This window comes from Grampus griseus (assembly GCF_964374135.1).
Source record: "Grampus griseus genome assembly, chromosome: 1".
NCBI lineage: Eukaryota > Metazoa > Chordata > Mammalia > Artiodactyla > Delphinidae > Grampus > Grampus griseus.
This window is the reverse complement of record NC_139017.1, coordinates 148,598,178-148,611,823: the sequence shown is the minus strand read 5'-3', so window position 1 is coordinate 148,611,823 and position 13,646 is coordinate 148,598,178. Positions and strand designations below refer to the sequence as shown.

General features: G+C 40.0%; 2 pseudogenes across 2 annotated transcripts; both read left to right on the top strand.

Annotated features, from left to right (window-relative positions):
* The first annotated feature begins 11,303 nt into the window (after nt 1-11,303).
* LOC309821762 (peroxiredoxin-1-like) lies at nt 11,304-11,998 on the top strand (annotated as a pseudogene). The gene has a single exon. The product of its transcript is annotated as a peroxiredoxin-1-like (transcript).
* Nucleotides 11,999-13,167: 1,169 nt separating this feature from the next.
* Nucleotides 13,168-13,646, top strand: LOC309832022 (adapter SH3BGRL-like; annotated as a pseudogene). Its single transcript has 2 exons — nt 13,168-13,178; nt 13,302-13,646. The product of its transcript is annotated as an adapter SH3BGRL-like (transcript).

The window sequence follows — 13,646 nt, the reverse complement described above, 5'->3', positions numbered from 1 at the left end:
GAGACAGAGACAGAGCGTGCTAGTTTACACTTACAGGTGGCAATAAGCAAGACAATTTGTCCAGTAAGTACAGGGCTGCAGAAAATCACATGTGTGTAGATACTGGTTTGGGATTCTTCATCAGGAAGGTGAAGGCTGAAGCCAGGAGGGAGTGAAAGTCCCCTCTCTGTTCTTCCTCCATGAGTTTATGATCTCTCTTTCTCTCTCTCTTGACCATCAACAGACGCTTGGACAGTCTACAAAATTCCCTGGTTGATTGAGTCAGTGTTTACATGAATATAACTATTCCTAAGAGTAAAAAAGAATATTTTTACAGTGTATACCATACTAAGATTACATTCACTTTATTAAACAACTCTAAACAACTCTACAACTCTTTTTTTCCTGGAGTCAAAAATTGCCTACTTTTTTCATTTGTGTAATTATCTATGCATCTACTGTTAATTATTCCATAAACTCTCCATCAGCACTATAAAACGTCTTTCTGTCTGGTCTCATGAATCCGATACTTTTCAACATTTTTTTCTCTTAGAGACATTCCTTCTTAGGCCTATCCTCCTCTCGCTCCAAGCTGTCGTCTTGGCTTTGCTATCCAACTGTTGTCCTGAGACTTCCCATAACCACATTCTGGGGACTTGCATCTCCTCTCCTGTACCAAATCCCCTGTCTCCTGGATATTCCTATTTGAGGCTTAGTCTCTCATTTTGAAGGAGCTCATTCCCCAGTAATTTCCCAGAATAAGTTCATGGGAGGTACATTTTTGAAACCCTGCTTATCTAAAGATGGCTTTATTTTGCTCTCACACTTGATTGACAGTTTGGCCAGGTACAGAGTTCCAGGTTGGAAATCATTTTCCCTCAGAATTTTTTTTTTTTTTTTTTTTTTTTGCGGTACGCGGGCCTCTCACTGTTGCAGCCTCTCCCGTTACGGAGAATAGGCTCCGGACGCGTAGGCTCAGCGGCCATGGCTCATGGGCCCAGCCGCTCCGCGGCATGTGGGATCTTCTCGGACCGGGGCACGAACCCGTGTCCCCTGCATCGGCAGGCGGACTCTCAACCACTGCGCCACCAGGGAAGCCCTTTCCCTCAGAATTTTAAAGGCATTGATCCACTGTTATTTAGCTTCTCATGTGACTAGACTCTTGAGAAGTCTGATTTATTCTGATTTCCTTTACTTCTTATGTAATTTTTGCTTGTTCACTTGTTTCTGGAAGCTTTTAGGACATATATTTTTCCTTTATCCTTGATGTTTTGAACCTTCATCATGATAAGTAATAACAATGTAAGGCTTTTTCATTCACTGCTCTAGGTACTCAGGGGTCCCTTTCAATCAGGAAACATACTGTCTTCAGTTCTGGGAAATTTTATCTCTGTTAGATTCCCTTGTTTTTTTCATCATTTTTCTCTCATTTTCCATCCCTTGGTTTTGTTTATTCTAACTTTATAAGAGATTTTTTTAGTAGTTACATTTTTATGTATGTATGTATGTATTTATTTACTTGGCTGTGCTGGGTCTTAGTTGCGGCATGCGGGATCTTTTAGTTGCAGCATGCAAGCTCTTAGTTGTGGCGTGCGGAATCCAATTCCCTGACTAGGGATCGAACCCGGGCCCCCTGCACTGTGAGTGTGGAGTCTTAACCGCTGGACCACCAGGGAAGTCTGTATGAGAGATTTTTCTGAAATTTATCCTGTAGTTTTTCTGTTGAATTTGTTCATTTCTGCTATAAAAATTTAATTTCCCAGTGTTTTTCCTGGTTCCCTGACTTTCCTTTTGGTAGCCTCTTGCTTTTGTGTTGTGGATTCAGGATCTTCTCTTATTTCATGTTTCTGAGGATATCAGTCATAGTTTTCTGACATTTTCTTCCATTTCTTAGATTGTCTCTTGTTGTTTATTTTGGTCTCTGGCTTTCAAGTTAGAGACTTTCCTCAGATAATAATACTAGCTACCATTTATTGGGTGGAAAGCACAGTTCTAAGTATTTTACATGTTTTAACAAATTTAATCCTTACACCCAATGAGTGAGTTACCATTCTTATCCTCCATTTACCAAAAAGGTAGAAACTACTGTGTATAAAATAAATAAGCGGGGCTTCCCTGGTGGCGTAGTGGTTGAGAGTCTGCCTGCCGATGCGGGGGACGCGGGTTCGTGCCCTGGTCCGGGGGGATCCCACATGCCGTGGAGCGGCTGGGCCCGTGGGCCATGGCCGCTGGGCCTGCGCGTCCGGAGCCTGTGCTCCGCAACGGGAGAGGCCGCAACAGTGAGAGGCGTACTGCAAAAAATAAATAAATAAAAATGTAGTCACTTTCATAAAATAAATAAATAAATAAATAAATAAATAAATAAATAAGCTACAGGATATATTGTACAGCACAGGGAATAGAGCCTATACTTAATAATAACCATAAATGGAATATAACCTTTAAAAAAAGTGGTTTATTTATTGTTCTGGTGTATGAGACTATGATAAAATTCTAAAAAGTCAATTTTCCTGAAAATATCAAGAAAAGCATAAAAACAAGTTACTAGTAAGGAGAATTCCTTGGTGGTCCAGTGGTTAGGGCTCTGAGTTTCCATTGCAGGGGGCATGGGTTCCACGCCTGGAAGGGGAAGTAAGATCCCGCATGCCACATGGCGCAACCAGAAAAAAAAATTTGCTAGTAAGGAAACTGGGACACAGAAAGGTTAAGGCTCTTATCCAGGTCACACAGCTCAGAAGTGGACCTGAATCTGATCAAACCTGTAGCTTTCCAGTTTCAGAAATCTGAGGGATAAAGAAATAAATTAAATGTTACTGCAAGAACGCAACTGGCCAAATCCAGAATGCAGGACATTGTACAAGACAATTTATCAACAGTCAAGGGTGTAAGGAAAACTTTTTAAAATTAATTAATTAATTAATGTAATTCATTTTTGGCTGCGTGGGGTCTTTGTTGCTGCACGTGGGCTTTCTCTAGTTGTGGCAAGCGGTGGGTACTCTTTGCTGCAGTGCGTGGGCTTCTCATTGCGTGGCTTCTTTTGTTGTGGAGCATGGGCTCTAGGTGCGCGGGCACGTGGGCTCAGTAGTTGTGGTTCGGGGGCTCTAGAGCACAGGCTCAGTAGTTGTGGCACACGGGCTTAGTTGCTCTGCAGCACGTGGGATCTTCCCAGACCAGGGATCGAACCCATGTCCCCTATATCGGCAGGCGAATTCTTAACCACTGCGCCACCAGGGAAGCCCCTGGTTATCCTTTTTAAATATAGCAGCTTGTACATGTCAATCCCAAACCCCTAACTATCCCTTCTCTCTACCCTTCCCCCTGTGGTAACTATAAGTTCATTCTCTAAGTCTGTGAGTCCGTTTCTATTTTGTAAATACGTTCATTTGTATAATTTTTTTAAGATTCTGCATATAAGCGATATCATACGATATTTCTCTGTCTAACTTACTTCACTCAGTATGACAATCCATGTTGTCTAGTATGTCCATCCATGTTGCTGCAAATAGCATTATTTCATTCTTTTTTATTGCTGAGTAATATTCCATTGTATATAAGTACCACATCTTCTTTATCCATTCATCTGCTGATGGACATTTATGTTCCTTCCATGTCATGGCTATTGTAAATAGTGCTGCTATGAACACTGAAGTGCATGTATCTTTTCAAATTATAGTTTTCTCTGGATATATGCCCAGGAGTGGGATTGCTCGATCATATGGCAACTCTATTTTTAGTTTTTTAAGGACCCTCCATACCTTTCCATAATGGCTGCACCATCTTACATTCCCCCAAGGGTGTAGGAGGCTTCCCTGGAAAAGGAGCATTTCAATCACCTCAGATAATTACGGATAGTTTTCTTTTGATGCAAGAAGAAACTTGACAAGTGATAGTTGCTTAAAGGTTAATGCAGCATGGAATCTAAAACCATACCAGTGAACTTTTCCTTTCTTCCCCTGCCCATCTTTACTGAGATATAACTGACATATAACATTGTGTAAGTTTGAGGTGTACAATCCATTGATTTGATACACTTATAGATCGCAAACTGATTACCATAATAAAGGTAGCTACCACCACCATCACGTCACATAATTACCATTTCTTTTTTGTGCTGAGAACATTTAAGATCTACTCTTTTAGCAACTTTCAAATATATAATACACCAATGAACTCTTTACACTCTGTTCCAGTAAAATGCACCAGATTGTCTTGCATATTGGTGGCTCTTTTACTTATGCATAGTTTTCAAGACATATATTAGTCATTTAGAATGTATTGGTTCACTGTGCAGATATTTCAAATGTTGACACATTTCATTGTATAACATAAAAAACTCGCATTCACTAATGTCACTACCAATCTCATCAGAAAAATCTTCCTTTACTGGGAAACTATCAAGCTCACAGTAGCAGATAAAACTGCTAATTTCCAGCCAAAATATCAAATCACTTTGGCAACAAATACTGTCAGTTGTTTTCCTTCAAGCGACAGGTGCCCTTTGTTCATTTTAGAGAAAACACCTGCCAAATACCCAAGTCTGAATAACAATAGTTTGTCTGTTGGTTATACTTTCAGATAAGAATGAAGTTCATGTAGACTTCCCTGGTGGCACAGTGGATAAGACTCCGCGATGCCAATGCAGGGTTTCAATCCCTGGTCGGGGAACTAGATCCCACATGCATGTTGCAACTAAGAGTTCGCATGCCACAACTAAGGAGCCCGCCTGCTGCAACTAAGACCCGGCGCAACCAAATAAATTAAAAAAAAAAAGAATGTTCATATCAGCACTATTTGTAAAAGCAAAAGCCCGGAAATAGCCCTCACTTTTATCAATGAGGGAATGGACAAATTTTTGGTATATACATACAATGATCTACCTCACAGTGTTGGATGAACGTCCCAGGTTCTATCAATCATTATGGACAGATTTCAGTGTCTTAATTTGTACTCCACCCAAAGCAGGGTGTGAGACAAATTCTTCAGTGCAAGAGTTTATTTAGGAAGTGATCCCAGGAATCAGAAGTAGCAAGTGAGAAGAAAATGATGAAAGGGACTTCCCTGGTGGCACAGTGGTTAAGAATCTGCCTGCCAATGCAGGGGACACGGGTTCGAGCCCTGGTCTGGGAAGATCCCACATGCCGCAGAGCAACTAAGCCCGTGCGCCACAACTACTGAGCCTGCGCTCTAGAGCCCGTGAGCCACAACTACTGAGCCCACATGCCACAACTACTGAAGCCCGTGCACCTAGAGCCCGTGCTCTGCAACAAGAGAAGCCACCGCAATGAGAAGCCCACGAACGGCAACAAAGAGTAGCCCCCGCTCACTGCAACTAGATAAAGCCTGCGCACAGCAACGAAGACCCAACACAGTCAAAACTAAATAAAATAATAAATAAATAAATAAATAAATTTATTGAAGAAAAGGAAGACAAACCAATAAGATGTGCGTTATTGAGCTACTGATGACAGTGGGCCACTGTGCTCATTCCCGCTGAGAACTCCCTGAGGAATTGTGTGGAATACAGCTCAGAATTGTCCCTCTGAAGATGTGGGGACTGGACCATTTTCCACTTACTTCCACCCCCCCACCCCCTGCCCCAAGCCCCACTGATCTATCCCCTGGGGCAATAACTTTCCGGAACTCCTGGGTTACACACAGGCTGAACAGCCTTCTCAAGCTTTGTGAAGAGCCCCAGTCAGATAAGCGAAGAGCTGCTGTGGCCTGCGAGGTGGCATGCTAGCAGCTTGCCTTCAAGTCTCAGCTACCCCGAAATTGAGTGGGCTGCGGGGACATGGTGTGAGCTACCATAGGTGTCAGCCAGACTCAGAAACTAATGTTGAGTGAAAAAAGGAAATCACAGGGAATTATGTACAACGTGCTCCATCTTTATAAAGTTCAAGAATACATAAAAGTATATAATGCCTGGTTAAGGAAACACATGGATATTATGCATATAAAATTATGGATATTCTGAAAGCAAGATAGGCGGGAAAGGGTTTATCACATATTGGGGGAGAGTCAGCAAGTTTGTTTATCAGAAAGCACATGTCAGGGTGCAGTTGGAGATAAAGGTAGTGAGTTAAAGAAGGTGGCTAATTGGTGGGTGTCTTTGAAACCAATCTTCAGTTTTACTCTGATTTGGAAAGTAAAGAGGAGCAAGCTTTTAAGAAAGGGTGTGATAGGATCACAATGTATCAAAAGCAGTCACTATGCAGTTGGCTTGGACGGGAGAAGGAGCTGAGGCGCAGAAGTCCCTTAGCCCGGCAGCACTGGGAGGCTTCCCTGCTTTTAGGGAGCTTCCTCTTTGCTCTGTTCCTTTATCGGGGCAGACAGGCAGGGTGTGGCTTGTTGGTGTATAGGAACAGCTGGAAGGGAGTCTGTCAGGCAGATGGAGCCCCTGGCTGAGGGCTTCAGGCATTAGAATAAAAGATGAACTTTTCTCGGGCCCACCTTCGGAGTCCTTCCTGATGTTCCTGCCTGATGCCTCATCTCCCTGAACGGGCAGAGGGATGTTCCCAGCTTGGAGACTCCAGCTCAGCCGGTGAGGGACAAAGGGCCCCTAATTCCAAAGTGGTGAGTCCTCCTCCCTCTCCCCTCTCGTCGTTCTTTTTAGTCCTTTGATTTTCTCAGGATCCTCAGGTCTGTTGGAGAAACTATCCCCTTTCTTCATACTCACAAGAACATTTTAGGGGACGAAATGGAGTGACAGGAAATGAGGAGCGCAAAAGGGGACAAGTGACAAGGGGACTGGATGGGTTTTGTCAAAAGACTCCTTTAGATATTATCGTCATCATTAAGTATGACAGCTGTCACTTATTTAGCCCTTACTCTTAGCCAGGTCCTGGCCGTGTGCTTTCAGACAGAACAGCTGTAGATTTGCTGGGTCTTCTTAAGCTGCTTGGAGTTATCAAGGGAACTTCCATTGCATGTTTTTTTTTTTTTTAGAAAGAAACACTTTTTTAAAAAATTAATTAATTTTTGGTTGCATTGAGTCTTCGTTGCTGCGTGCGGGCTTTCTCTAGTTGAGATGAGTGGGGGCTTCTCTTAGTGGCAGAGCATGGGCTCTAGGTGCACGGGCTTCAGTAGTTGTGGCATGTGGGCTCAGTAGTTGCGGTGCACGGGCTTAGTTGCTCTGCGGCATGTGGGATCTTCCCGGACCAGGGATTGAAACTATGTCCCCTGCATTGGCAGGTGGGTTCTTTTTTTTCCTGCTTTTTTAAAAAAAATTTTAATTTTATTTATTTATTTATACAGCAGGTTCTTATTAGTTACACATTTTATACATATTAGTGTATACATGTCAATCCCAATCTCCCCTCCACCGCCACTTTCCCCCCTTGGTGTCTATACATTTGTTCTCTACATCTGTGTCTCTATTTCTGCCAGGCAGGTGGATTCTTAACCACTGCGCCACCAGGGAAGTCCTCACTGCATGTTTTTTTCTGCTTTAGAAGTTTTTGAAATTAAACTGTTTCAAATTTAAATGTAAATGACTTCCTGTGGGGAAAAATATTTCCAACATATGTAGTAGAAAAAAAATTTGTTACTATATGAAGAATTTTACAAAACATTAAAGAGACAAATGCTCAAATAGAAAAATGGACAAAGTAGAGACAGGTAATTGACAAAGTCCAAATGACAAAGGAATAATCAAAGAAATACAAATTAAGATGAAACACAATTAATTATTTTTAGAGAGATATTGTTACTCATTAAAATAATAAAGATGTAAAACAAAAAAACCCAGTTTTGTTACTCATTAAAATGACAAAGGGACTCCACTGGTGGCACAGTAGTTAAGAATCCGCCTGCCAGTGTAGGGGACATGGGTTCAAGCCCTGGTCTGGGAAGATCCCACATGCTGCGGAGCAACTAAGCCCGTGTTCCACAACTACTGAGCCTGCACTCTAGAGCCTGCGAGCCACAAATACTGAAGCCCCCCTGCCTAGAGCCCATGCTCCGCGACAAGAGAAGCCGGTACAATGAGAAGCCCGTGCACCGTAACGAAGAGTAGCCCCCGCTCACCGCAACTAGAGAAAGCCCGTGTGCAGCAATGAAGACCCAACACAGCCATAAATAAATAAATAAATAAATAAAATGACAAAGATGTTAAAAAAAAAACCCAGTGGTGGCAAGGTTGTGGAGAAACAAACAATTTCATACACTTTGGTAAATTGATATGACCTCTCTGGAGGGCGATTTGGCAATGCAAATTAAAAGTCTCACCATTTTAAAGATGGGAAACTCAAGGCCTAAGAGTTTAAGTGACTTTCTTAAAGTTACAAAGTCACACAATTAGGAACCAAGCCAAGTCTAGAACTAAGCCTTATAACTTGGCCCTCAATCCACTATCAATTGTAGTGATAAAGCTTATAATAGCAATGCATTGGGGAAAAACCTGAATATTCTACAATATGGAATTAGTTTTTAAATTCTTGCATATTTATGATGGAACACTGAAATCATTAAAAGAATATTTGATGGCATGGGAAAACTACATAATATAGTTCTTGGTGAAAATGTTGGGTATTAAAAAATATATATACAGTATAGTCTTACTTTAAAAAAAAGTTATATACATACACAGAAAAAATATTTGAAAAACCATATTGTCTTCAGGTGGAGGAATTACAGGTGATTTCAAACATTTTTGTCCTTTTTTTCTTGTAATTTCCAGATTTTCTATAATAGCTAGGATAAAAAAAAGCAATAAATTTTATTTGATAAAAATTTTAAAACAACTGAAATGCCATAGGGCTATGCTGAAGGTGACTTGGAGCTGGCTGACCGTGGGTGCCTGTCAGGGCAGGGAGTGTCCATCCCAGAGGGCAACGAGAGGGGCTCCAGAGCCTGAGGGAATTTGAAGCCAAAGACTAGGGCAGTTCAGATGGCCAAAAAGCACATGAAAATATGCTCAACGTCACTAATTATTAGAGAAATGCCAATCAAAATTACAGTGAAGTATCAGCTCACACAGGTCAGAATGGCCATCATCAAGATATCTACAAACAATAAATGCTGGAGAGGGTGTGGAGAAAAGGGAATCCTCCTGCGCTCTTGGTGGGAATGTAAATTGGTGCAGTATGGAGGTTCCTTAAGAAACTAAAAATAGAACTACCATATGACCCAGCAATCCCACTATTGGGCATATGTCTGGAGAAAACCCTAATTCAAAAAGACACATGCATCCCAATGTTCGTTGCAGCACTATTTCCAATAGCCAAGACATGGAAGCAACCTAAACATCCATCGACACAGGAATGGATAAAGAAGATGTGGTACACATATACAATGGAATATTACTCAGCCATAAAAAGAACAAAATAATGCCATTTGCAGCAACATGGATGGACCTAGAGATTATCATACTAAGTAAGTCAGACAGAGAAGACAAATATCATATGATATCACTTACATGTAGAATCTAAGAAGTGATACAAATGAACTTATTTACAAAACAGAAATACAGACACAGAAAGCAAACTTATGGTCACCAAAGGGGATAGAGAGGGGGTGGGGAGAGGTAAATTAGGAGTTTGAGATTAACATATACACACTTCTGTATATAAAACAGATAACTAATAAGGGTCTACTGTATAGCACAGGGAACTCTACTCAATACTTTGTAATGGCCTATATGGGGAAATAATCTAAAAGAGAGTGGATATATGTATGTGTATAACTGATTCATTTTGCTGTACACCTGAAACTAACACAACATTGTAAATCAACTATACTCCAATAAAAATTTAAAAAAAAAAGACTAGGAGAGGTAGTGAGAAGACAGGGCTTTTAGTTCCTTGAAGTAGGATGGATACAAGAAAAAAATCAAAATCTTATATATAGCAATGAAAAAATATATATTTATATATAACAATTTTGGGACCTAATGTCCTACAGGTGACTTACAGCAAAGGTGGCATCTAGACCGCTGATGATGGAAAACTCTCACTCACCATCTGTTCACCCTTTTATTTTTTCAGTCTTTTTCTTCTACCCTGTTTCTCCTCTACCATCTTTTAGTTTCCTCTCCTGTTCTTTGGTTTCTTCTCCCTGCCTGGCTTGGAAACTTCCATTGAATACCATGGTTCTCCTTCACTGTTGCTCTGCCCATGGAAGGCACTCTCAGAAATAGAATCTGACTAATCCTCCTCTTAACTCAGTAATTTTGTAATCTGAAACATCAAGTTTCCAAATTAGGTTATTTCTAGTGGAGAACTGAAAGTTAGACAAACACTCTTGAAATGCTATTTTTCCTTTCCATGAAGCAGAATTATAGCATATTGGAGCTGGAAAGGAATTTAAAGCTTCAACTTGTCAAAATTCTTTAATTAATAAATTTCAGTTTTGCTAAATTTAGTTACATGTTGCACATTTGTTCATCAATATATTACACTTTATCAGTAAGTTAGGAAATAGAGATGAGAAAAAATTGCCCATATTTCCAACCACCTTAATTATTAACAACTATTCATATTTTATAGGACTTCCTTTTGGTTCCTTTCCTACACACTCTTTAATGTAGTTATAATCATTGTAAATGTATTATTTTGTATTTTGCTTTTAACACATCATTAGCTTTCATTTGAAACATAGGTTTGATGAACCATAATTTACTTAGTCATTGCCTTATCGATGTACCTATAGATGGTCCAGTTTCTCACTATTATACAAATACTACTGACATCATGTAAACTTTTGTATTTCAGATTCTTTCCTTAGAGTAGATTTCCAGACTATTTCTCACTGGATCAAAAGGCAAATACATTTCCTTACTTCTTGTTGTTTCCCAATTTACAATGAACTCAGCAAATGTAAATGAATCTCTCAATTTAAAGATGGAAAATCAGGACCTAAGAGTTTAAGTGACTTGCTCCAAGTTACAAAGTCACACAGATAGTAGAGACCAAGCCAAGACTAAAACCAAGCCGTCTGACTCCAGTCCTCAATTCAGTAGGGATGTAAGCCTTTCTTTACCTTTTTGTTTTATTTAGCCTTAGATTTTTGGGAATGTTGCCACTAGCTTACTCTCTGCTCTTCTCGGATGAGATTATGAGGAAGGAAATTCACACCTTTAATAAAAAAGCTAAGATCTCATATCACGTTAGTCACACTCTACCCAACAACAGCAAAATACACATGAAACATTTACCAAAATAGACTATATGCTAGCACACAAAGCAAGTCAATAAATTTAAAAGGATTCAAGTCATACTAAATATGTTTTCTGGTCACAGCAGAATTAAATTAGAAATCAATAACAGAGGCCTTTCTTCTTCCTGACTGGTCCTGGTGGTTTCTGTCTGAGAACTGCTGATAACAATATGTTTTCAGGACATGCCAAAATTGGGCACCTTGCCCCCCAGTTCAAAGCAACATCTATTATGCCAGATGGTCAGTTAAAAGATATCAGCCTATCTGACTACAAAGGAAAATGTGTTGGGTTATTCTTTTACCCTCTTGATTTCACTTTGTGTGCCCCAGAAAGGTGATAGGGCAGATGGATTTAAGAAACTCAACTGCCAAGTGATGGGTGCTTCTGTGGCTTTTCACTTCTGTTATCTGGCATGGATCAACACACCCAAGAAACAAGGAGGACTGGGACCCACGAACATTGTCTTGATATCAGACCCCCAGCGCAACATTGCTCAGAACTATGGGTATTAAAGGCCTACAAAAGCATCTCATTCGGGGGCCTTTTTACTATTGATGATAAAGGTATCCTTTGACAGATCACCGTAAATGACTTTCCTGTCTGCCACTCTGTGGATGAGACACTGAGACTAGTTCAGGCCTTCCAGTTAACTGACAAACATGGGGAAGTGTGCCCAGGTGGCTGGAAGCCTGGCTGTGATACCATTAAGCCTGATGTCCAGAAGAGCAAAGAATATTTCTCTAAGCAGAAGTGAGCGCTGGGCCATTTTAGGGCCAGGCTGCAGTAGGTGGCCATGAGAACAAAACCTCTTTTGTACTATTGTCATGCTTAAAATACAAGACCTTACACTCAGCCCAGATGTGGTGTGGGGACAGGACAGGCCTTTCCTGCAGGTGTTGGGGAGGCCACCCTTTCTTCCTCTGGGGGGAATGGTCTGAGCTGTATTATGGGGCAGGCCAACTGATGTGTACAGTAGTAGGGTATCACTTTTGATCTTTTGTAGTTTCTATTAAACTTGAACTGAGAAAAAAAAAGAAATCAATAACAGAAAGTAATCTTGAAAATTTTCAAATATTTGGAAACTAGATAACATACTTCTAAATAATCCATAGGTCAAAGAAGAAATTTAAAGGGAAATTAGAACATATTTTGAATGTAATGAAAATGAAAACCACTACATATCAAAATTTCCAGATGTCACTAACGTAATACCTACGGAGAAATTTATGACGAAGCAACTAATGACTATATTAGAAAAGAGGACAAATAAAGTCATCTGTATTGTACTAAATGACAGTATTAGGAAAGAAGACCACAAATCAACAACCTAAGCAACAACGAAAAGAACAAATTAAACCCAAAGTAAGCAGAAGAAAGGAAGTAATAAAGATCTGAGCAAAAACAAATACAATAGGAAACAGAAAAACATTAGAGAAAAATCAATGAAACCAAAAGCTGGTTCTTTGAGATCAATAAAATTGATAAACCTCTAGTCAGACTGATCAAGAAAAAAGAGACACGAATTACCACTATCAAGAAGGAGAGAGGTGACATTACTACAGATTCTATATATAGTAAAAGAATAATAAGGAAATATTATGAACATACTTATGCCAAGGAATTAAACAAATTCCTTGAAAGAACTCAAACTACCAAAAATCACTCAAGAAGAAATAGATGACCTGAATTACCCTATACTTATTAAAGAAATTGAATGTGCCTTTACAAACCTTCTCATAAAGAAAACTCCAGGCCCAGGTGCTTTCCTGATGATTTCCATCAAACATTTGAGGAAGAAATAATATTAATGCTGTACAAACTCTTCCAGAAAATTGAAGAGGAGGGCATACTTCTTATTTCATTCTTTGTGACCAGCATTACCCTAATTACCAAAGTTAGAAAAGGATATTACAAAAGAAGTACCCATATCCCTCATGGACATAGAGGCAAAAATTCTTAAAATTAAAAAAAAATTTATCCAAAGATATATAAAAAGGACACTTCCTCATGACTGACTGGAGTTTACCCCTAGAATGCCAGGTTGGTATAATATTCAAAAAAATCAACCAATGTCATTTACTATATTAACAAACTAAAATTAAAAATCATACGCAAAAAATAGGCTCTTCGGCCATTTGCAGGACTCAGCTACAACCGTTGTCCCCAGGATAGTGATCCGTATGTACATTGCACCTTCCTCTGGCTCCACGGTGATTAAGAAGAAACAGCAAGATGCGCTTGATTTCTTAGAAGCTAACAAAATAGGATTTGAAGAAAAAGATATTACAGCCAGTGAAGACAACTGGAAGTGGATGAGAGAAAATGTTCCTGAAAAGTCGACCAGCCAAAGGGTACCCCCTGCCGCCTGAGATTTTCAATGAAAGTCAGTACCATGGGGACTAAGATGTCTTCTTTGAAGCCAGAGAAAATAATGCAGTGTTTGCCTTTTTTAGGTTTAACAGCCCCACCTGGTTCAAAGCAAGCAGAAGCGCAGGCGAAGCAGCAGCCATGA